The following is a 23,464-nucleotide window of genomic DNA, read 5'->3' on the forward strand; positions in this document are numbered from 1 at the left end:
AAGCTCATGCTCCAAAATGTCTGTTAGTCTATAAGGTGCCACAGGATTCTTCTGAGAGTTCAAATAGCTCAGAGAGATTAACTCATTAAATAACTGCACATCACTCACCAGCTGACTTTCTTGAAGAATGCTTATGGCATCGGGGAAGAATCTTCCCTTTGAAAATGCTCCTGTTCTTTTTTTCATTTGCAGCTGAATATTTTATATACTGGTATCCTTTTTTTTAATTGTTGAATATCCTTATTGTTGCAATTCCCTTCTGAGAGGATTTTAAGGTCCTTTTGTTATCAAATGAATTGGAGTAATAAGAAAAATTCTTTTCTGTCCACATACAGGATATTCAGATACCTGAGGCCAGAGCTGGTGGGTGGTGGTTGATTTTTTTGGGGGGGATGGGAGAGTTGGTGTGACCTACACCATTGCCTAACTATCATAAGGTGGGGTGGCCTTTTCAGGGAGCTGGGCTTAACTCCACTCATGACTAATTAGCTACCTCCTACATGATGGATTTATTTTTTTGATACTTTCATAACCATTATATCATAAAGGCACTGACAACATACACAAGGTTCCCTACAGCTGAACTTGAGAGAAATTAATTGCAGCACAGATGCTTACAGACCAGCTGCCAAACCAAAACATTCTGAAATACAGACAACCCTAGCAGATAACTTAGAATCAGCACAGCTACCACTAATGCTAAACCTGCATCACGATGTAAAAGGGCAAGATGGGGGGCAGGATTTGATGCCACAAATAGCCTGCAGGTCACCTGGACTTCAGAGAAAAGACCAGCAAGGAACTCGGGTTGGGGAGAGACGCCTATTGGGAACATGCAGGAGGCTGGCTCGGGAAAAAGACCTGGGAAATAGCCACGCAGCACGATCTATTTTATCTGTTTGATTTATGTTGAATTGTTTTGGTTTTGAGAAATCCCTGAAGAAAGGGACTGCAATTCTGCCACTGTTCGGAACTTTATTTGATACACCGGCCAGCGAGTTGGCTCTCTGGCTTATGTTACCTGTAATGAGCCTTCTTTTTTCCTCAAATACATTCCCCAAAAGGTAGGGTGACCAGATGCCCTGACTTTATAGGGACAGTCCCGATTTTTGGGTCTTTTTTGTATACAGGCTCCTATTACCCCCTACCCCCATCCCAATTTTTCACATTTGCTGTCTGGTCACCCTACCAAAAGGTCTTTTTAAAAGAGGTACCTCCTGCAGTTCCTGAGAAGGATGAATAGCTGCTGCTGTAATGCCATATGCAGGCACAAGCACTGCCTTACGGAAGCAGTCTGAAAATAACATCAGGGTGCCCCATTTTCAAACAAAGGTGTCTAAAAGCCAGCACTGAGACACTCAAAATAGGCACATTCCTTCAGTGTGATGCGCCTGAACAATGAAATGAAGGATCTGTCTGTCCATTTGTACATCTATTTACTGAAGGCACAGAACAGTGGTTATTAGATACTATGCTCTAAAATAGCTTCACCAGGGAGGATGTCCAATTGAAAATGTTTTTCTTTATAATTAATGCTTTACACACATTTTTCTCATACAAAGTTTTCGTAAAGGTCTTGCCCTCTATAGGACTGTGTTTAAAGAATTCTCTAATGGTTGGTAGTCAATCCTCCAAAAGACTGCTCTGATTTAAAGGATGCCCTGTGAAAAAATTCTTCAGATACCACAGGCCTCTCATGCTTCTCATTTTTTGTGCTGAGCAGAGCTGGTCAAATTTTTTCAAGTTTCACAATGTTGATTGAAAAGAATAATCCATTTTTAATTTTGATTGAAAAAAGTGGGGAGAAAATAGACACATTTTCATCCTTAAGGAAAACATCTGAAGCTCTTTGCTCAATTACAATAAGTCATTTCTAGATTATTTTTTAACTATTTTAACTAAACTATCTGAAAACAAGTTTGTTATATATAAAATTAGCACCGTCATATGGCTTGTTTAGTCAAATTGTTAGACATACTCAGCCTTCTATGCAGTAGGTCACTAACTACACTCCCAAATTCAGCACAACGATTACATGAGGCCCTGAACATCTGGCTTTTTAAATATTGGCTTTCAGTTTGTTGTTCTACTTTTTTGATGTTACAGCAAATCCCCGCAGTCTTGGGAGACAATAACGGCTATGCAATGGCAGAAGTCCCTAGTGGATAATGAACAATACATCCTTGAGATCTGGGCCCATTCAAAGGAGGTCCAACCTTTGGTCAATCAAACTAGAAAGCAGGGGTGCAGTAAAGGTGTGCTTCAGTGCTGACTGTTTCTGGCTGTAGGTTTGCTTTTACAACACCACAGTGAAATGGGGCCAGAAACCATCCCCATCCACAACTGTGTCTAATATCACCTATGCCAGATCATACTATACCCCAAGAGAAAAATAACATGAGCAGAACCTCATGGTTACTTGCTGCCCGTTAGCTGCTTACTGCTGCAAAGAAAATCAGGAGGAGCCAGAAAGAGGAAAGGTCCCATGCACGCCAGATACCTTCCAATTTCTGACACTCCCAGGTAACATCCATGTTTCAGGATAGCGCAGAGTGGATAACAGGTTAGGGTAACTGGATGACACTCATATGTCAGTGATTCAGTCACATGACTGAATCATACAGAACATGCGGCCTTCAGGGAGATAGAGGGAAGTGTGGGCTGTGTGAGCCTGTGGGGCAGAGGGGAGGAAGCAGGGGGTGTATCACAACACTTACTCCAAAGAGTGAGTTATAAAAAGTGGTATGATGCTGGCTAGTGAGAGAGAGGAAGACAGTCCTGGCAGGGTCCCAGGAACAGAGTAAAGAGTCACTATGTCCAGATGGGATGCATAGGAAGAAAATCAGCCTGTCTGGTGTCAGAGGTGGATGACTACATCTAATATGGGAAAGGAGAAAGGAAAAATCCACTTGGGAGGGGGGCAAAGGTAATAGGGAGGCCAGAGTGTCATATCAGATATTGGCTTCTGTTGAGATCAGTGACAAGATTTATTGATCCTGATTAATATTTACTTTGAGGGACTCTGTCTTGTGTTGAACTAAAACAGAACTCAGTGTGTGCTGGTAGCTGCAGTCTATTACAGAAATTAATAATGACAGATTTAACAATATTCTTCTGATACTGGTAGAAAGTAAAGTATGCCATACAGTAGGTAGTGGATCTTAATCTACCAATTTGAGCACTTTCATACTGAGGCATATTGCATTATATGTGCTCTAGAGATGAAGAGAGTAACATAGCTTAGGTTAGTGGCATAACCAATTGATTAAATAGTGCTTTGATGTGAAGAATTGCACCAGTTATTGATCTTTGAGGTCATATTATAGTTGAAGTCTAGGACTGATTAATCAAATGGTCATTTTTAGCCAACCAACTTTTGAATCCTGGGTCTTACAATTGCTTCAGACTCCTGTTATTGATCTCCCATGTCAACATAATTGAACTTTATGGCTGACCACTGATACTTCTTAAGACCACATAATTACTCCCAATCAACCATGAACCAATAGAAGCTGAGTATGTGCAAGTCCTTGGAATATCCTGCATATAAATATTCTTCCAAATGAGCACAAGTCCTACAATGTGGCAGCCTATTCTGTAGTACACATGCACAGTCCAAAGTTTAAAGATAACTACATCACACACTATTTAATTCTAGATAGATACATTTTTATTTTAGCTCCTTCTATAAAACATGCTTGGTTATCCTCTTAGTCACCAATCCTGCAACTTTTTCCACACAACTTGTTCATTCTGTGCCTTCACTTCCACTTAAGGGCAGCAGTATGTAAAAGTTGCAGGACTGTGGGCCTTGTTTTGTAACATACATTTGTTCGACCCAAGAAGACTAATGATGATGTTTCATAATGCTGAGACTGCCCAGGAGAATGGATTGATTATATGTGCTTTAATACCCAACTACTGCCAAAATTCTTCTCTCCTGTTCTTGCAGGAGAGAAAAACATTGCTCTATGCCATCATCCCCTCCTTTATTATCATGACTAATATGTTTGTCTTGTTTACATGAATAAAACAATGTAATCTCCATGGACATGCTCATACTTGTTCTCTCCATCTGAGTGGTCCCTGAGAGAAGATACCCTAGTACCAAAATGCATGGCCAATCTCTTCATCAAAAAGCTCATGCTCTCTGGCCTCACAAAAAATCCCAAGCCTTTGTACTGGAAAATAAACAATTCAAATTCTTGTCCCAAAGAATGTTTCTGCTACTTCTCTTTTTTTATAAACTCCCCGGCAATCTGAAACATAAACAAGTGGTGTTTTGTAGAACGAGTTCAACAAGTCAAGAATCTTCACATCCTTTCCCCATTGTTGATAGAAAATAAGATCTCTATATATAGATGGCAGGGTACTTATGTGATAAATGTCCTAAATGTAGGTAATGAAAACTTCATGATGCCTTGTTGATAGCTTTTGTTGTCAAATTCATATATCAACTCTACTTGAAAAAGTGCATTGGCTTTACTGGATCATGTTTGCCAGACAGTCACGGTGCTGCTACTAGTGCTTTTATTCACTGCATTTTTTACTAATATACTATTTTAGTAATTGTTCTTTCCTTCAGGAGGAGGGAGACTTTAAACAGCTGGTGTAATTGGTACTTGATTTTAATAGCTACATTAATATCCAGGCAATGTAGGGACTGTAAATCCATTATGCCTTTTGCAGCTTTTTCACTCTTTTTTTTTGAATATCTCCCAAACACATTTCTGCATGACTCTTTATAAGAGACCTCCACAAAAGGAAGCTTCCTTTGAGACCTGGATATCAGCCAAGCTCTTTCTAATCTGAAGAGGGCAGTGGCAGAGGAAACCCCCTATAATTACTAATGCTCAGCTGTCTTTATGGCCAAACCATATTTCCCAAATGTCATATGAGACAGATCAGCCCCTCTTTCCAGACTTTTTTGTTTTTCCTTATCACCATGGTTCTCTCTTTCAAGTTTGTGATTGTCAGCCATGGATTTTTCTATACCAATCTCTTTTCTCAGTTTCAACCCTACAACCACCGTCTCCAGCACAGACCGAGGCTAAGATTCTGTATGTGACACTGCATAGTAAGAACACCCAACCACTGCTTTTCCTAAAGGATAACTACAGAGGTTATAATGTAGCTAAAGTAATACTTACTAATTAAGAATTTTATACATTAAAAAAAATCCAAACAGTTTTTTAAAAATACTGACCTCTTCCAAAATGTCCAACACTGATTTGGGCACCACAGTGAGGGCTGCCATTTACCTGATATTTCCTAAGAAGAGGAATGGTCAATGGATTTATCCTGTCTCCTTAAACAGGGGCTGCTGTGAACAATGTCTTCTCCGAAGTTATATGGAGCTTGATCAGCAAAGGATGGGGGACTGGCTGTATTTTTGTGCTGTTTTCTCCATTTTTGTCTCTCAGGAAGCTTCTCTAACCTCCCTCTTCTCCCATTTTCCAGAGGTCTGGCCAATATCAGAGCCCACCTGCCAATGGATCTCTGTTTTTAATCCCCATTTTTAGAGGGAAGAGATGAGTATGCCACCCAATATGTGGACAGGCAGTGGGTTGTAGTTTGGCCTCAGGCCTCTGTGCATGTGTAAGTCTTCCAGCTCTGGTGCCCCTCCCTCATGACTGTCATGGTGACCCTGTCGCTCCATGGAGGAGAGGGGTCCTCAGAATGTATCCCATTCTTCTGGCTTTGCTTCCTACCTCTGCTCCTCAGTGTGGAGGCATTAGGACCAAATCAGTGGAAGGACGGCTTATTGCAGGCTCACAGCAAACTGCTGAGCAGAGACCTATTCAAGCACATCTTATTCTTCAACCAAGCTTCCCTGTGGTTTTGCAGGCTACTCAGTGACACATTCTAGCAGCCCCTTAGTCAGCAGCATCCTATCTGATCTGGTGATATGAATAGCTCCTGTTTTGAGAATTTCTGCAGCAGGCATAGATACTTACCCTTTATGAGAATATTTTCAGTCTTCCAATGATTTACCTGGGTTCTAACTCCACTGCTGCTGTGGAGTGCTACTTTGCTGTGGGTGTTCATGGCCTCTTAAAATACACCCTTTACATTTTTAAATTCTACTATTTAACTTAAAATTTGGCCAACCCCTTGCCACATGCCCCCCTAGAAACTAAATGAAGTTATACTGACTTTGATTAACTAATTGATAGCTATTGGTGTGGATAGAATGCACATCTGCACAGGCTTAATTTTGTGCAGCTTGAAATGGTTGACACATTGCAACTTGGAAATCCAGACAAATATATAAGGTGCTTATGTTACTTAAAATGCTTGTAAAAATAGCTGGTAGACATGTTCAGTACATATTTTTGTTATATGAAGATACTGTGACTGCTCCAAAACTGTGTTTTTTCCTAGATAGTAAAAGGCACCAGATTTTTTTCTTCCTTCCTTTTTCTTTTGCAGCCTCTTACAATTTTTTTTACTTTTAATTAATACTTATATTTAGCTGTGTTTCAGAAGAACATGCCAATGAAATTGCTAAAACTTTATCCTTTTGATAGTCCCTTGATTAAAAAGTTTAAATAATTTGTTCTCCCTTTTTTTCTATACAGAAAAAGACATCTGAGCCACTAATTTGTTTGCCTTCTTTGAGGCTATTCAAGTGTAAAAGAGAGGAATTAGCGGCCTCTGGCAAATGGGGGCTGTAATAGAGATACTGACTGACTATTTATAGTTTGGCTATCAGGCACTGCAAATAACACATTTTACTCAAAGTTACATTGACTTCTTTAAGTAATAGCTGTAGCTAAAAAGCTTTTTAAAGCTTATATTAACACAGTTCATGTGTAGATGGGTTTATGTTAGTCCTAGCCAGGATACCATGCCAGTGATTGCCCAGATATTATTCTGCTTTACTTCAAAGACAAAGCTGTTTTATCTGATCGTCTGCCTTAATCACTTTAAACATACTGACAAGCACAGTTGACCAATTAATAACGCTTATGCTCTTCTTGTATCATTTGTTATCCATGATGCTCTTCCTTCTTATAATTGCCTTTCCATTTTTCATGACTCAAAAATGGAGGCTATACATAATGAATACAAATAGCAAATTGATTAAATGTAATGTACATTGTAACGCTAGCTAGATTTTTGTCTGTTGTTAATTATAGAGATCTGGTAAATTCTCATGAAAACACTCATGTCATAGAGCAATTTAGATCTAACAGCTATAGCAGTACAGCTGACCTTCCTTTACATATGTGCTTTGCAACAGAAAATAGGAAGGCCAACATTGTCAAAAGTGGCCACAGATTTGCGGTTTCTTGGGGTTTGTGTGCTAATCGGAGACACCATCGGTCTGATTTTCAGAACATGGTGAGCACTCACTAATGAACTCACTCCTCAGCTGCTCTGAAAATCAGGCTCAAGACTGAAAACTTGCCTGTAATTTCCCACAGGTCCTGCTTGAGCCAGGAAATCCAAATGAGTTGACAGACCTTTTCAGTGAGATGGTGTGGGTGCAAAGGGGTGTCTGCTCATTTGGAATCCACAGCTCTTTGCTGGAAGGGGCCTTTGTAGGTACTAGGAACATTAACTGAGGAGCTGGCCCTGTAAATATGTAGGGATTTTTATTTGGGTACATTGAGACAGAAGTAACTTACTTCAGATCATGCAGTGAATCAATGGTAGAACATGGATAGCCCCCAGCCATTCCTTCCAGCAGTCCTCAGGTGGAGTAAATTTTCATAGCTGTCTTGACTTCAGTGCCAATTTTCATCAACTCAGAGTCCGTTCACCCACTGGAACACAACTGCCCAATACAAAATAGTTTATTTTCTTTCCATTTAAATGTTATAGTATAGACAATAAGCATCAGTATTACTAGCCTCAATTTAGAAAGTTAATTGACAACGAAGCCCCATTAATTCCATATTTCTGCTTTCAAAAATAAAAATAAGACTACTATGGGCATTATTTAAAACAAGATTTTGATTAAAAACCTTTGAAGAACTAGACGAAAATGTGCTGCTGTTGTTACACATCTCAAGATGAGAACCTTTGAAGTAATTGTTAGCCTAAAATGATGGACTTTAATCTGTATGAACTTGCATATTGAGAAGTCATGAAAAAGACAACAGTTAAAACCTACCTCTTAGCAACAAGTAAGGAAACAAAGGTTAGACTCAGGTAGAAAAACGGTGTTATGCATGTTATTTCCTACATATTTTCCAAGGACCTATTTATACCGGGTACTGAGGAAATAAAGGAAAATTGACAAAGCAATTATCATTTCTAAGTAATGGTTCTTTTTTGTTTTAATTATCTGTTATGTCTGGCCATGGATTCAGATTTCAGAACATTTCTTGTTGCCAAAAAAACAACAAAAACAAACAAACAAACAAACAACAACTTTCCGACCGATAGATAACTTTGAGACCAAGAAGGCAGGACCTTGGCTTCTATAATGTGCGATTATGGACTCTTGTACTGGAGATCCAAACATAGGTGTTAAATAGCCAGCTTAATATGTTAATTGGCAAGGGATGATCTTGGAAGGTTCCGAGGCTTGGTCTGGATAAATATGTAAAAACAGGGGCACTTATCCTAATTTGTTCCCCCTTCAGTCACCTTCTCTTTCTGTTTCTTAACATTTGCAGGAGGTAGGGGCTTCTATTCTATTCTCTGGCAACCCCTTAGCTCATCAGCTTTCCCTCTTTCCCCACAATCTGAAGAAATAATCTTGAACAGCTTTTCAGGCTTTAAAATCAGTCTGATTGCTTATTGGGAAGAGGTTGGTCGGTCTGTCTGTCTGTCTCTCTCACACCTGTAGCAGTCTTCAAGGGGAAAATGCAGAGCTTTTTGTGCCACTTCAAAATTTCTATTGACTCATTTCAGATGATTTTGTGGTCCCTTCTCACCTTAAACGCTATGACTCTATTCTAAATTGTTTGGGGTAGGGGCTGTCATTTACTATATATCTGTAGACCACCTAACACAATGGAAACCTGACTTGATTGGTCTCTAGGGACTACCCCACTATAAATGTTAAATAACAACATATGGGTTTGGATGTGTAATTTCAAGGTACTAACAAGTGGGAGTTAAATGTAATTACAATGGAAGACTAGTCCTCTTTTATCACCGGTAATGTATTTACCTGCTGGGCTGGATGGGCTAAGGCCCAGATAAACAATAAACAAAGGACTATCTCCTTTGGTCAAAACAGAGAATATCTTCAGTGACTTCCGATTATACACAGATTTTTCCATAAAATCTCATTTGTTAAAACTTTTTTACTTGTAAACATAATGTGTTTCTTTGAACTGTAATTTTTCTGCATGTTTTCATATGTTCATCAGACTAACACTGCCTTGGCATTCATTGTGTACTCTAAAAAGAATTGGTTAGAGGCATTTTTCCTTACTCCTTGCTATTAGATGGGTCAATTTGGTGAAGCAACATATTTAACCTCAACCCAGAACAAAGAAAAGGGTCAGCTGGACACTTGTCATCACTGTAAGAAGTTGATTTAGGTTGTTACTGGTTTTTTCCTATTGGAATCTGCTCTTTCAGTTACTGAGTGTTAGTGTGACATGGTATGTAAAATCTATAAGGGTCACCATTACTGTGCTGGACTTCTGACCTCCAGTAAAGTTATTTCAAGTCTAAACAATGATTCCACAGAGAGAGAGAGAGAGAGAGAGAGAGAGAGAGAGAGAGAGAGAGAAAATGGATAACTTGCAATGTTACCAACCCAAGAACAGAAGGGAATATAATAAAAATAGATTACCCTGGGAATAGGCAGGCAGCTTCAGAAATGTTAAGAACCCTCAAACCCAGCTCATGTTCCCCAAGATTTCCCCATTCCTAGGACCCAAACATTCAGTTACGAGCCCTGTACCATCCTAGAGGGAGATGAATTGAACTAATCATTCCTCAACCTTCCACCTACTCTTAGTGGATATGGCAGGTTTTCTTGATGGAAGGAAGGCCCAGAAGTCTGGTTCCCTCCTCTGAGGCCTTCACAGGAATTTGGGAGGTCTGTTTTCTGAATTTTCAGTTGGATCCTCTCCTCTTGCTTTCTGAGGTGGGATGATCAGGAGGTTTGTTCCTTCTCCCCAATTCCCTTGAAGAAAGCCAACCCCACCTTAGAAAGGGAGATTATATTGTAGATTCAGCAGGGAGTGCAAACCACCTGATTGCCTTTGGAATATCATGGAGTGAGATTCCCAGATAACCCTGATGTCAAAGGGGTAGCAAGCACTGGGATCCTTCCCACTACAAGCAATAGAATATGGTTCTGGAGGAGCATAGGCTGAGTAGCTTGGTTTGGGTGTGTATGGGGAATTTCCACAGTTTTGATTATTTATCTAACCGTGCAGTCCTTTGAAGGTTCATTGTTACTAGCAAAAACCAGGGCAAAGGAGGAAAATACAGTAAAGGGAAAAAGTGCTGCCTCCTTTGGCATGTATTTACTTTCTATGAACAAATGTGAGATACAAAAATGAAGCAAGCTGAACAGAACGTTGCATCTTTGAGCACATTAGCTTCTCAAACTACTGCATACATATCTTTGTTTACGTTCAATTCTGTAGATACAGATCTACATATAAGCAGGGTGCTATGTACTCTGTGAAAAAGGGACCAAAATTTGATGTGTACACCACTCAGAAACTGAAATGCATCCAATGTTTGGTACAGATACATTATAAACTGATCATTGATTAATTTCTGTAATTACATTAGATTCTAATTCTCTATTAAACATTCTCTGAGTGACTTTGGACTAGATTCTTAAACCCTTACTCACAGTATGCAGCACCTTACTCCACAAATTGTTCCATTAACTACTGTGAGATGACTCATTGACATAACCCAGGGGATCAGAATCTGACTTTTTTTTAATTTATCTTTTAAACATGGCTTGAAGAAAACTGTGGATTTTTATCCATCTTTTTTCTTTTGTTTGCTTATGTATAAAGAAGGTCTGAAAGGTGGGTTTTTAAATTAAAGTTTTAGGAATATAAATCTGGGTTTTCCTGCACATTTTCTTGTAGGTAAAGAGCTAGAATTAGCTTTTTCTCAATTTATAATTGAGAGTGTAAAGTGATTTGTTTTAACAATTTTTTTCCTCCCACCAGTTTGACATTTAAATGAATAAGAGTTAACAAAAAAAAAGCCAAGCATTTTAAAACAGTCTGTCAAACTATCTTCACTTCTCAACTGCTCGTATTTTCACTTTTCTTGGTACAGTACTTGTGAGGTCATAATGTTATTAGTTCTGTTTTGGTAGAGTTTTTCAGGGTGAAGTAGGGTAAACAAGGCGACTGCTAATGTAAGAAATACGCAGAAATGAATGCTCTCACACAAACATGTTCAGGTCTCCTTTATGCATCACAATGAAGCAAAAACTACAAAACAAATTCCCCCCCTTTGCCTCTCTTTACCATATACTTACAATACAATAGAATAGAATTATTCTGATGTTAAGACATATTACTTGTCTATCCAGCCATTCATCCAGGTACTTCTGTCGCCCCCCATCACCATATTCTCTGAGCACTGCCCACATATTAAACAGAAATAATCTTGTGCTCTTTTATCTCTGCCCAGCCTGTAAAAGAAATAGCTTAATTAGTTATAGAGGTTTTGAGGGCAGGCATTGCTTTGTTTGTTTTTATTGTTGTGTTTGGTGGTTATTTGCTGCAAGGGAGAGAGATTTGTTCAGTTTTTGAGAAAGTGAGAGATTTATCTTTGGAGAACCATGTCATATCAGAATGAAAACTATTTTTAATACACATCCTTTGAAAGGCAGAGTCCCTTTTTAAATGCTTTGGAATTCATTCTATTTTTTTTTAATGGCCTGGAATTCATGACAGCTGCATGGCAAAGCCATACACTTCTACAATTATAAAAACACATTTAGACACCCCAAGCAAAATGGATGCCACATTATTTTAGTTTATTATTCCTAGTGGAGTTCAGATTGGTCTTCCTACTTTGATATTTATTTATACCAAAGAACTATAAGAACATAAATGCCACTCTTGGGATAATCCTAATGCTGGGGATCAGATAGAAAACACATTGCATCTGCCTTCATTAGCAATAAAATGAAGGAGTGTTTAGGTATAATCCTCCTAATAAAGGACATAGTTGAAGGTCAAGTGTAGTCTTCAGAACGAACGTGTCAGGGAAAAGCTAAAAGAGTTGTAGTTTTACATAAAGGTTTTCTTGAAATAACTAATAAGGGAGAAAATAAAACAATTCCTTGGTTCTGTTGTTCCTTTCTCTTCAGGACCACTTACAGGTGTATTCAAAAAGATTCTGTGCTCTTCAAGACTTTGGTGCTCACATGAAAAATTAATTATTGTTTTGTTGCTAGACAGAAAGCCTTCTTATTTTGCACTCAGTGAAGTAGTGAGATAGATGGCAGGGGATGGTTCTCTGAGGCCAGCACACAGCTTCGCACCAGAACATTTATTGATATGGGAAAATACTCACTTTTATCTAAAGACTGTTAAATAGGTAGGATATGTGCAGGGCAGTACATACTGAACAACAGGAAACAGAATCTTGACAAAGGAAAATGTCAACCAAAATAAATGCCTAGCTGTAGGCTGACCCTGCACCATGCCCACAGGCTGCTGTGAGATTTCCACAGAGCCCAGTGTAATGTTAACTTTTCTGCTAGTTATTGTCTGGAAGTAGATCATCACTTGAAGGGCCAGAGGGTGACTTCAGACTGTCTGTATATAGCAGAAGGCAGACATACAGAGAGGATATTACACCTGTGCTCTGAGATCTACACTGGCTACCAGTTCATTTCTGATTGCAAATTTAAGTTGTTGGTTTTCATCTCTAGAAGGCCCTCAGTGATTTGGAAGCTGGCCACCTGAGAGATCACTGCTCTCCTCCTGTGGTAAACTCTGGTTTAATCACATGGCAGTTGAGAAAAGTATTTTCAATGTAAGATCCTTGAATTTGGAACTCTCTCTTGTCTTAGTTGCCTGGGTCTAAAAGCACCCAAATCTGGGTCATTGTGGAATTCTATAAGGGCTATCTGCTACTCCAGCCTTTCAAGAGGGGGTGTAATTCAAATAAGGTAGGACGGTATTTACTAATCCTGACAGTGAAGAGTGAGGCTAGTCTGTTACTGACTTATTTCTATGATTCACCATGCATACTAACCAAGACCATTTCAGGGGCTCCTATGAAAATCCTTAAATGCACTACTGAAACACAACAAAGTGAGCCTAGTAAGTGGTAACAAGCCTATAGTCAAACCTTACAGTCCAGTTCAGTTCTGAATGCAATGCTTTATTTAATTAACAATATGAAACCGAGCAAGTCAGTCTCAGAGACAAACTGGATAGAAATGATTCTTTTGAACAGTTTTCAGATTACTGGAATGGAAAAAGAATGATCCCCAAAACACTAGGCCACTGTCAACTGTAACCACTATCATGAGGTTTTAAAAAAGGCTGCATTCCAAGGTATAACACACAGAGATGTATGGAAGATGTATAGTTTGGTCTCAAATGCAAAGGCAATTCACTGTACTTTGATTTCTTTATGCATCACTCCCAGGGAAGAGCAGTGTTATCTGGGGGCTCTTGCTTTTGTCAGAAGTTAAATATAGTGAAAGTTGAAGTCAATGGGAATTGAACCCCTGCAGCAGAGGGCCGGAATAGGCTTCACATTATTTGATTTGGTACGTTTTGGCTTACAAGTTCTCTTCTGAGATAGGCCCTGAATATAGCTGATTGATTATACCAGGTTTCAAGAGGCCTGAATCCATATGCAGATCTGGTAATACCTCTTTTTGCGAATTTCTCAATCTCTTTTTATATACTTTTGGGTTTGATTTGACTTTAGTTGGTTTGCACAAACACTTCTTTCTACAGTTCTTTTGAAGCTCTCCCATCTGAAACTGTGGCACCAAAATACCTTGACTCTTGTACCTTTATCAAAACCAGGGATCATGAGTGATTGAACTGGCTAACTGCCATTCTTGTAGCAATTATATTTTTTCCTTGTGGATTCTTAACTCATATGCCTCTAGGAAGAGTATGTGCTTTTTTAATATTGTTGTTATGAATGTTTTGATATTGCAGTAATGATTTTTTCATATTGATAATAAAACTTTGATATGATAGCAGTGGAAGCCTTGAAGTAGCTTTAATAATCTATTGATTTCTGGGGGTGGTGAGAGGTGAAGTTCTGAACTCTGCAACCATCAGATTTTTATTTTGTGGGGGTTTCTCCCAATGCCTTTGACCACTGCTGTGTGCTGAATATGTATTTGCCTCTTTAAAAAGTATACAAGGAAAAATGTTTAAACGATCCTGTCCAGGTAGCACAAAGGGACTTCAAACAGCACCTCCTAGGTCTAATTCTGCACCATTAAAGTCAATATGTGGTTTGCCATTGATTTCAATGCTCATAGGATCAGTCCCTTCTAGGGGATAGCGAGGATGTTTCTAATGCATGGAAGCTATATTCTAATCTAGAAAGTAAAATTTGAAATGAACAGTTAGGTTCAGAAATTAGTATAATTTATGTCATCCAGACTAATTTCTTTGGGGCAGGGACTGCGGGTTTTTTGTTGTTGTTTTTGGCAAAGTGTCTTGAGCTTTTGGGCACTGGTTTTAAAAAACAAAACAAACCAAAAACCAATCTGAATCAATTTGTGGAAGTCCAGTTGATGATCGGCTCTCAGGGAAGGAGGTAGAATCCATTCCACTACCTTCATCATAGCAATATTCCGTAAGAGATTCATAACTTCCATAGAGGAAGATTACACAACAAGGTTAGAAAACTAGACTGCATTCAGAGCTTTGGAAGACAGGACAGAGGGACAAGATTATGGAAACTAAATAAGGAAATGATCTGCAGTATTAAATTGATCACCAATAAAATGTTAACATTTACCCAGAACTATCACATAGTAACATCTATAATTCTGCAGTAGGACCTGATCCACAGGAGTAATTCCATTGATTTAACAGGCATAGTGTACTTATTCCCTATACGTAGACTTGGCAAATGTTCCATTTTTAAATGGTGTCCCTGGTGATTTATGTCATCTCTCTGACAGAGAGGATTGTTCCTGAAGTATTTCTCTTCTGCCTTGTCTGGCCTGCCTTTGCTCACACCCTTTTGATTTGGGATATTAGATTTTAACAGGTAATTATCAGGTATTGTGGTTAAGACATATGACTGATGTCAAGGTCTAGATTATATTCCTGACTGACAATCAATTAAACATGCTAATGACAAGTACTGCTTCTCAGCTTTGTGTTTGGAAGTCTTGGGACAAGACACTCTGTAGCAACAATATATTCAGCGAGGATTAGGGCCCCAATTCAGCAAAATACTTGTTTTAGGCACATGCCTAAGTTCCATTGAAGTCTTAAAGATGAGCTTAACTGCGTTTCTGAATCAGGGGATGCACTAACCCCTTCCACACATCTGAGAAAATCAAAGAGCACAATCTGGTAACATGCTGAGATCCGGAGAAGAGTTCAATTTATGCTTTCTTTTTTTTTTTTAATCTTTGAAAGGGCAGCAGTGTTTGGCTCTTAGAGCACATTCTTTTTTTAGCTTCTTTCAGTATTTAATTCTATAGATACAAATACAAATATTTCTAAGGGAGAAGCCTCTTCAGTTGCCCAACCTATTTTAGATCCAGAGCACTGTTGGCACTGCCCATATTTCATTGTGATAGAGGCAGATTGCCTTTCAATAAAAAGGTTCTCTCCTTAGAAAGAAAGAAGAACCATAATCAAGCCCAGAAAACACATCTGAGGAAGCTACTCCTTCTAACCTTGTGAGACTATGTGAAGGGAGTTTAGAAAAAAGAGCTCACTGTGCGTCATCAAGTTTGGTGTCCTTTTTCTGTATTTCACACACCAGATCCTGGGACACAGCTAAACCAGGGGGTTTGTGCACACGACAAAGGTGGCTTGCAGCTCATCACTGCACTCCCCTGATCCTGGTGCTGCTCTTTGCTCTGAGCTGTCAGAACAGACAAAGCTGGGCTGCTTTAATTTAGTCTTCCAGGCTGCATACACTAGAGAGATGGAAAAAAAGCAACCAAAAAACAGATTAGCACAGGCATTCTGGCCATGCCATTTTCTTCCAGCCACACTCCCTTTACCCAAGTATGTTATGCTGGCAACAGGGAGGGCAAACAGGATGCGTTTTCACTTTTGTATAACATTTGTAGAGCCAGCTTGTGAAAGCGATGCTTATATAAATACAATACATTCTGCTGGGCCAGCCCCACCTACAAACTATAGCCACTTGTGGACAATTTGTAAACATTTAAGGGGTTGTTCTATTTCTGCATGACTTGACTAAAAGCTTTACAGAGCTCTTCGGTCAAGTCACTGGTGACCTTGAAAGGTTCTACCACATGTGCCAGTGATTATGCAGCATATGCATTACCATGCCAGGCACTAAAAACCTGACATATTGAAAAAGTCATTTACCCTGTTAAAACTCACAGGGAGCAATACAAACATTTTGATATGCAAAAACAAGGAAGAATATTTTCAGCCTATTGAGTCTACATTCTGGGCTGCTGAAAATCTAAGTAAACTTCCCTATTGGTTAGGCTTGGCAAAATGGACATTACAGTGAGAGACTTTGCTGATTTATTGATTGAATACACGAACTTTGAACAAGCTAGGGCAATGAAAAGATTGATTTTTTTTAAACTGTTGTTGTTTGCTATTTGTATTAAAAGGTATCACTTCAATAGGGGGAAGCCAAATCACAGGTTGTGCCTATCCCAGGGCTATTCTCTTCATTTGCGATCACATTGTAACCCTTCGGGTATCTGACTTTCTGCCAATCTGCCCTCGAAATATTACCAGTGGGTTATGGAATACATACAGCACAACGTATGGACACTGGCGATGAAATGTTAGTCTCCAACAGACTACAGAATTTTTTTTTCTGGGAAATAGCTGATAAATTTTTTCTTTTAGAACGTAGCTAATAGCAAACCGTCCACCCCTTACCTTACAGCTTGGTCAGTGAGTGTTTGAAATGGCTAATTTTTTTTTTGTTTTTCTTGTAAATGTTTAGACTTTCTCCTTCCTGAAGTGCCAATATTGCACACCCAAACATTCAAACAGCATTAGTCAGGCCCCTAAAAATCACGAATAGGATTAAAATCATGAGGTTATTTAAAATTTTGGGGGAGGGTTCTTTTCATTTACCTTTGGATTTTTGAACCATTAGAGTGACATTTTCAAGATTTTCCTCTACCTATGAGGGCTAGTAACTTACTACTTTTTACAATGAAATGTGAGACTTCACATGACTCCACGAGGGTGGGGCTTTAAGAAAAACACCAGATATCACCACAAAAGACCAAGGGTAGGCAACATTGAGTACGTTGTAAATGTTGCCACAGGATTTGGTAATAAAATGTACATATAACAGTGGAGAGATTCCCTGAAATAGCTTCTTAGTATGTTCATCCTGCTTTGTAACTGTGTATAGCCAGAAATCAAAACAAATTAATATAGGCCAAAGAACAGAATACGTGAACCAGGGATAAGAACTGCCTGATATGTGCTGTCCTTTGCAATATAAAGCCCACTGTAACAGAGAAATTGTCTTTGGGCATGTGGGCTCAGCCCACTGTGTTATGGGGCCTGCTAAAACTAGGAATTGTAGTCTCAGGTCACGTGTTTGGGAGAAGCATGTAACCTATAGAAAAATAGTTATAACTTAGGCTTCCTGCCTCTAAGGCATAGAAGAGAGCCAGAATCAGGGAATGAACTGGGAGGAGGAAGAGCCCTCTGTGTAGGTCAGGTGACTAGTCTAGGAATTGGTGAAGTCTTAGTGTGGATCTTTCCATTCTAATCCATCAGCCCTCTGCCTGGTTATGGAGCCTGCAGGTGGCTCTACTGAAAACTCTAGGAGAAGGGCTTCAGAGAACCCTGCATCAAGGGATAAGAGACTATTTGAGCCAAGCAGAAGGCTGATTGTAGACCTCAGAGGGGGCTGAGACACCCTTCCAGGGGAAAAAGGACTCCACTCAAAAGGGCAGATGTCAACCCCCACTCCTTCCCAACGAGGGGAACTGCTTATATTTGTGTGTGTTTAATAAACAAATGTCCAAGAAGGGCCAGTTATTTGAACTACATGGGATTGCGTGCATTCATAAGGGAACCAAATGGGGGGAGGAGGGGATGATATGTAGCAGCAGATATATGAGATAACAGGGTAGGATGATACCCACAAAAAGAGTAGAAGTATGATTTCAAAATAAAGCCTTTTAGTAATAAATGAAGGGAATCAATGATGAATTTTGTTTCATGCCTTGAGAACACATTAAACTAAATGTTTTAGTTCCATGTGGTTATATTTCATAGCACAAAGTGTCAGAGAGGAATAACTCTTTCCTTTATATAATTAAAATGTAACATGAAATCCATACTAAATCCTTGCATTCAAAATGAATTGCAGCATCATAGATAATGGCCACCAGCAGTGTGCAAAGTAAAGTTGTGTTAACTCTGAACATCAGCTGAAGCCACTGCAATCACCATCTCCCACTCACAAATTCAGGACTTCCCTGGAAAGATGGGCAGCCTCCCAAAGAAAAAATGGAATATGTTGGGTTTCAATATGTCCTAAAGTCAGCACTGATGATAAGGAAAGTAGCTACAGCAGAGCTCACAAAGAAATGGCAGAGCGAATATAAATGTTTTCAATTGGAGTAGAAAGACTCAAAAATAAGCTAAGGGAGGTTTTATGGGAATAGGCACAGATGGGTGGCACAATCCACCAGAGGTGAATAATACAGCTGGAAACTGAGGTTCTGCTCATGGAGTTTATTCCACATCATCTCTCTGCTCCAGTGGGAGTAGTTTACTACCATGTAAGCCTGCAAACCTCATAGATCCATAGGAAAACGATAGATTCCTGAGTTCATGCATTTGACCCCATCCTTATTGCAGGGTCCTCTCTTTTCCCGCAGAAGCCTGACTCCTTTAGGAACCAGACTGATGGTAGAATCCTCCATGGCTGTACAATACCTGATGAGAGAGAGTGGAAGACATGGGTGCTTATGGGAAGAAGTTTGCAAGCATTTTCTAGTGAAAAATCCATCAGATCGGCTGGCGGGCGGGGGAAGAGGGAGGAGTTATGGAGAGTGGTTCCTTTCTCTATAACAGCATCCAAATCTGTAGATCCCCATTTACCTGGAGTTGCTGTAGAAGTGCTCTATGGAGTCTAAGTGTGCAGGGGAATAGGGAGCCAAAGAGGAAACAGCATGAATGGCTGTTCTGCTCTGCTCTAGTTTGCCTGCTTTTATAGCCCTCTGCTAGTAGACTGGAGGGGGAGCAATGGGCTGAATGTTTTTAACACAATAGCTCCAAAGTCACAACCACCACACGAAAAACCAAAGTCAACATTTTATGGATATAAACTAGAGAGTAACAATGACCTGTGTCTAATGCCTTAGGGCCTGATTCAGCTGCCATTAATGTCAGTGATGAAATTCCCATACTCTAGGTCCTGATCCTGCAATCCAATCCACGTGGGCAGACACCTGCATCCTTGCAGAGTCCCACTGAAGTCCATGGGGCTCCTCACAGGCATAAGAATCTGCCTATATGGATCTTATCACAAGATTGGGCCCTTAATATTTGCACTTCAATATCATAAATAATTGTCTCCTGTTGATATAACCTATACAGATAATTTCAAGTTTCAATGCACTCGCTCATATAAACCTTAAAAACAGACCTGACATCAGCACTAGTTTATGGAGCTCTACTTGATTAATAGATTATAAGGACAGAAGGGAATATGGTATCATCTAGTCTGACCAGCTGCATAAACACAGCTCATACAACTTCCCCAAAATAATATAGAGACAGAAATGAGGTGCATTATAGTGATGTGTCAATGACATTTGCCCTGCTACTAAGTGTCACAAGGCATTATCATTAGTTTACACACCTACATAGCCTACATTTTTAAAGCTATTAAAAATCTTTAAACAAAAGTCAAAATTATTTTAAAAAATTTAGTGCCTACTTGGTAAAACAGTCACAAAAGTTTCAAAAGCATCTGCTCTAACAACACAAAAAAACCCTCTAGTTTTAGTTCATCTAAGAACTTGACACATGGTATTTCCATCACATTGTGGAGTATAGACTTGATTTTTTTTTTGCATTTTGTGTCAAATTAACAGCTCCAAAGAGTAATTAGAAGGATCCAGAAGTAGATATTGAAGTATAACAGACATTAGTATATCATTTACAAGGTGTTAGAGCTGTAGATTATGATCCAGTAAGAGACCTGATTTACATGCAATTATCACTAATTAAGTGAAACACATGCAAGTTGCTCTGACGGACATCATGTAAAAGCAGCAGAGTTGTTATCTCTACATTTTGTACTGTACACCAAAGCATGCTGGCAACAACAAATTCAGAATAAACATAGTAAGACACTTCAGAGTGCAAATTACATAGTTATTTAAGAGCAATTTGCATTTCTTTGGTTAGGTGCAAATCAGAATGAGCCAGATTTTCCTCTCCTTTCTCGGGCAAAATGCCCTCTCATTTAAGGGATGAAACCTGCAGGATAGGGCCAGATTTTTAAAGGGATTTAGGTGTTGCTTGGTTGAGAAGAGCTGCTTAGCCCCCCACCTAGTAGAATTTTCAGCCCGGAGTTAAGTGGCTCCATGCTGCAGAGTGCAGAGGACAGTTAAGCACCTAAGAAAGATTTTCAGAAGCTGGCCAGCTGAGTGGGGAAACTGCCCAAGCTAGTCAGGAGTGAAAGCCAAGGAGAAGTGGGGACACTAGAGGAGCTTAGGTGATTAACCAGTGCACCTGGCTGATGGGACCAAGACAGGTGCCCACCTCTGCTTGTGATCCTCAGCTGCAGACCCTCCCCTGGAGTTGGGCACTTAAGCCAGGTCAGTCGCCTAGCTAGTTCATACCCCAGCAGAGAAAACGGTCAGTCTCTTGCTCATGCTTAATACCTCTCTCAAGTTCATCCTATATTTCCCTGTGCCCCTGATCTTGTGGGTGGGTGCTCTGCTGCTCCTACTGGCAGCCTGTCTCTAGCTACCAGCTGCAGAGTCTGACAGGTAATGCGGTTTTAGGCATGCTCAGAAAGGCTGAGATCAATCTACAGCAGGGATCAGCAACCTTTGGCACATGGCTCACCAGGGTAAGCCCCCTGGTGGACCACGCCAGTTTGTTTACCTGTCACGTCCACAGGTTTGGCCGATGGCGGCTCCCTGCTCCAGGCCAATGGGGTGTTGGGAAGGGTAGCCGGCACATCCCTCAGCCTGCGCCGCTTTCCGCAGCCCCCCAGAGGGCTTACCCTGGCATGCCGTGTGCCAAAGGTTGCCGATCCCTGAGCTACAGGATTGGGCTTAAGTAGAGAGAGAGGTGTTCCCCTGTCTAACTTAAAAATCCCTTGTCAGAGCTTGGGCTTTGGCTAAGGCTCTGAGCAGCTCTTTAGCAGTACCACTTAGGCTGTGCTAGAAATGCCGAACAATGGAGACTTAGAAGGATGGAGGCACCTAGAGAGGGTTAGGCAATGCTTGAGCTGTGCTTTAACAATGTCAGTGGTGCTTACATGGTGGATATAGGTGCTTATATACCTGTTGAGGTGCCTAAATCCTTTTAACAATCTTGCACTTAGTGCCCTCAACTCCCATTACCTGAGGGCACTTGGCTGCCTGCACCTCTGATTCAGCAAGGTATTTGAAGCATGAGAAGTTCCATTCAGTACCTTACAGAATTGGGGTCTGAAAGAGATTGGGCCCTTAATGTAATTTTGCCTGAGTAGGAAGTGCAAGACCAGATCAACTTTGCATCTAATGAATTGCAAACTATCCAGAGAGTGGACATATTGAGGATGCAGAGCACTGCACTGATTTACATGCTTGATGATCTTGACATTAAATTTTACAAGCTTGATGAGCATTGGATTCCAAACCTCAAGGCAAATTTAAATGTAACCACCAAAATGTGTTATTTTAGTTTTTTATAAAAGTATTGTATCAGCAGGATTTCAAGTCATTGCAAATGGCTTATTTCTACAATGCTTGGGTAACTCTCAAAACTACCAGAAGCTGCATGTAATTACAGTTATGGGTATGCAAAGCCATAAATAGAGCCCCATCATGATTTTGTAACAATGAGTGTGGTTTATGACTAAGATGGCTTTCCTGTTGTGACTAAGAACACTGCGATCACAAACAGGCAGCCCTGAGCCTGCCAGAAAATAAAGAATACCTTTTTTTTTTCAGAAACAGAACACTTTGATTCAATTACAGTAATATGTGGATAATTTTCATTTTCCAGGAGTCACATATAATTCAAAACAGTAAGGTGGGGGGAGGGAGAAGAAAGAATTGGAGCAGGGAAGCGCTAAATGTGAACACAGTGGTATGCGTTATTTATTAGGACATTTAAATACTTTATATATTAAGAATTTCTATTTGTGATTTGGGGCCACGACTCCTGCCACTGTTTATGCAATGTGCCAGCGTAATGAGAGAGGAGCTTCTAAGGGCTCTTGGATTTGTTTAGAACGTATCTTTAGCAGGTTATCTGATCTAAAGGAAGTCTCCCCATAAGTAACATTTCAACATATTAATGAACATCAAAGGTAGTTATTTGTTCATGATAGGCTTTACTATTTTAATAAAGACTTATTTGACCGACTCACTCTAAAGCAATGCTTGCTTGGAACAATTTATTAAAGTAAAACAACAACAACAGTGAACAGAACTTACGAATTCATCCACAGAACTCAAAATGATTTATACAGGTGAGTAAGTGAAATGTAACCCCACTATGAAATTGGGAAACAAAGGCACAGAGCAGCTCAGTGACTTGCCCAAGTTCATCTAACCTGTAAATGGAAGAATTAGAGAGACACAAGACCACATTGCCTCCTAACCTGTAGGTCTACAAATTCAGCACAATGATTAGGTCATATCTTCGAACATGTGAAAAACATATATAGTATCCAAGACCACCAATTGGCTTGCATTTTAAGATTTCCATCCTTTAATAAAGGTACATATTGAGCCCTAAACAGACTGGCAGTGTCCATTTAATTGCACAACAAACGACTGCAACACTGTTCTCCAATTGAAAATAAAAGCTAGTATGTATGTATGGTGTTTTCTGTAATGGGGATGAGTTTGGGTAGCGATGTAGATTTCCAGGGAAGAAATGTGCACTTCTGAACTACTAGAACAATAATTTTCATAGTCTAGCATTTCAGGTTTGCGAAGGCCATCTCATAGCAAGAAAGAATATCATATTATAGGAACAAAAGTAGGATTCTGTAGTGTCATGGAACATTGCTACAATTCTCTATTGGCAAATATTCCCTGCAATCTGAACAACAAAGAAATCCCTGATCACTTGAACAACAAAGGAACAATCACTCATTCAAAAGCAAGTACAAAAACTATTTCTTTAAAACC

The 23,464-nt window shown here is 39.7% G+C and overlaps 1 long non-coding RNA gene across 4 annotated transcripts in view; it reads right to left on the reverse strand.

Moving 5' to 3' along the window:
• LOC115660420 overlaps positions 1 to 23,464 on the reverse strand; it is a 49,159-nt gene that overhangs the window by 9,802 nt on the left and 15,893 nt on the right. For 3 of the 4 annotated variants that reach the window (XR_004002815.1, XR_004002816.1, XR_004002814.1), the window contains exons 2-3: positions 11,474 to 11,587; positions 7,635 to 7,783 (exon numbers count right to left, since the gene is read on the reverse strand). This is a non-coding gene — a long non-coding RNA (uncharacterized LOC115660420). Of the gene's footprint in view, positions 1 to 1,957; positions 4,260 to 7,634; positions 7,784 to 11,473; positions 11,588 to 23,464 lie in introns of those variants that run through there. The other variant, XR_004002817.1, reaches the window with a different exon arrangement.

The sequence above is a fragment of the Gopherus evgoodei genome, chromosome 12 (assembly GCF_007399415.2).
Source record: "Gopherus evgoodei ecotype Sinaloan lineage chromosome 12, rGopEvg1_v1.p, whole genome shotgun sequence".
Classification (NCBI taxonomy): Eukaryota; Metazoa; Chordata; order Testudines; family Testudinidae; genus Gopherus; species Gopherus evgoodei.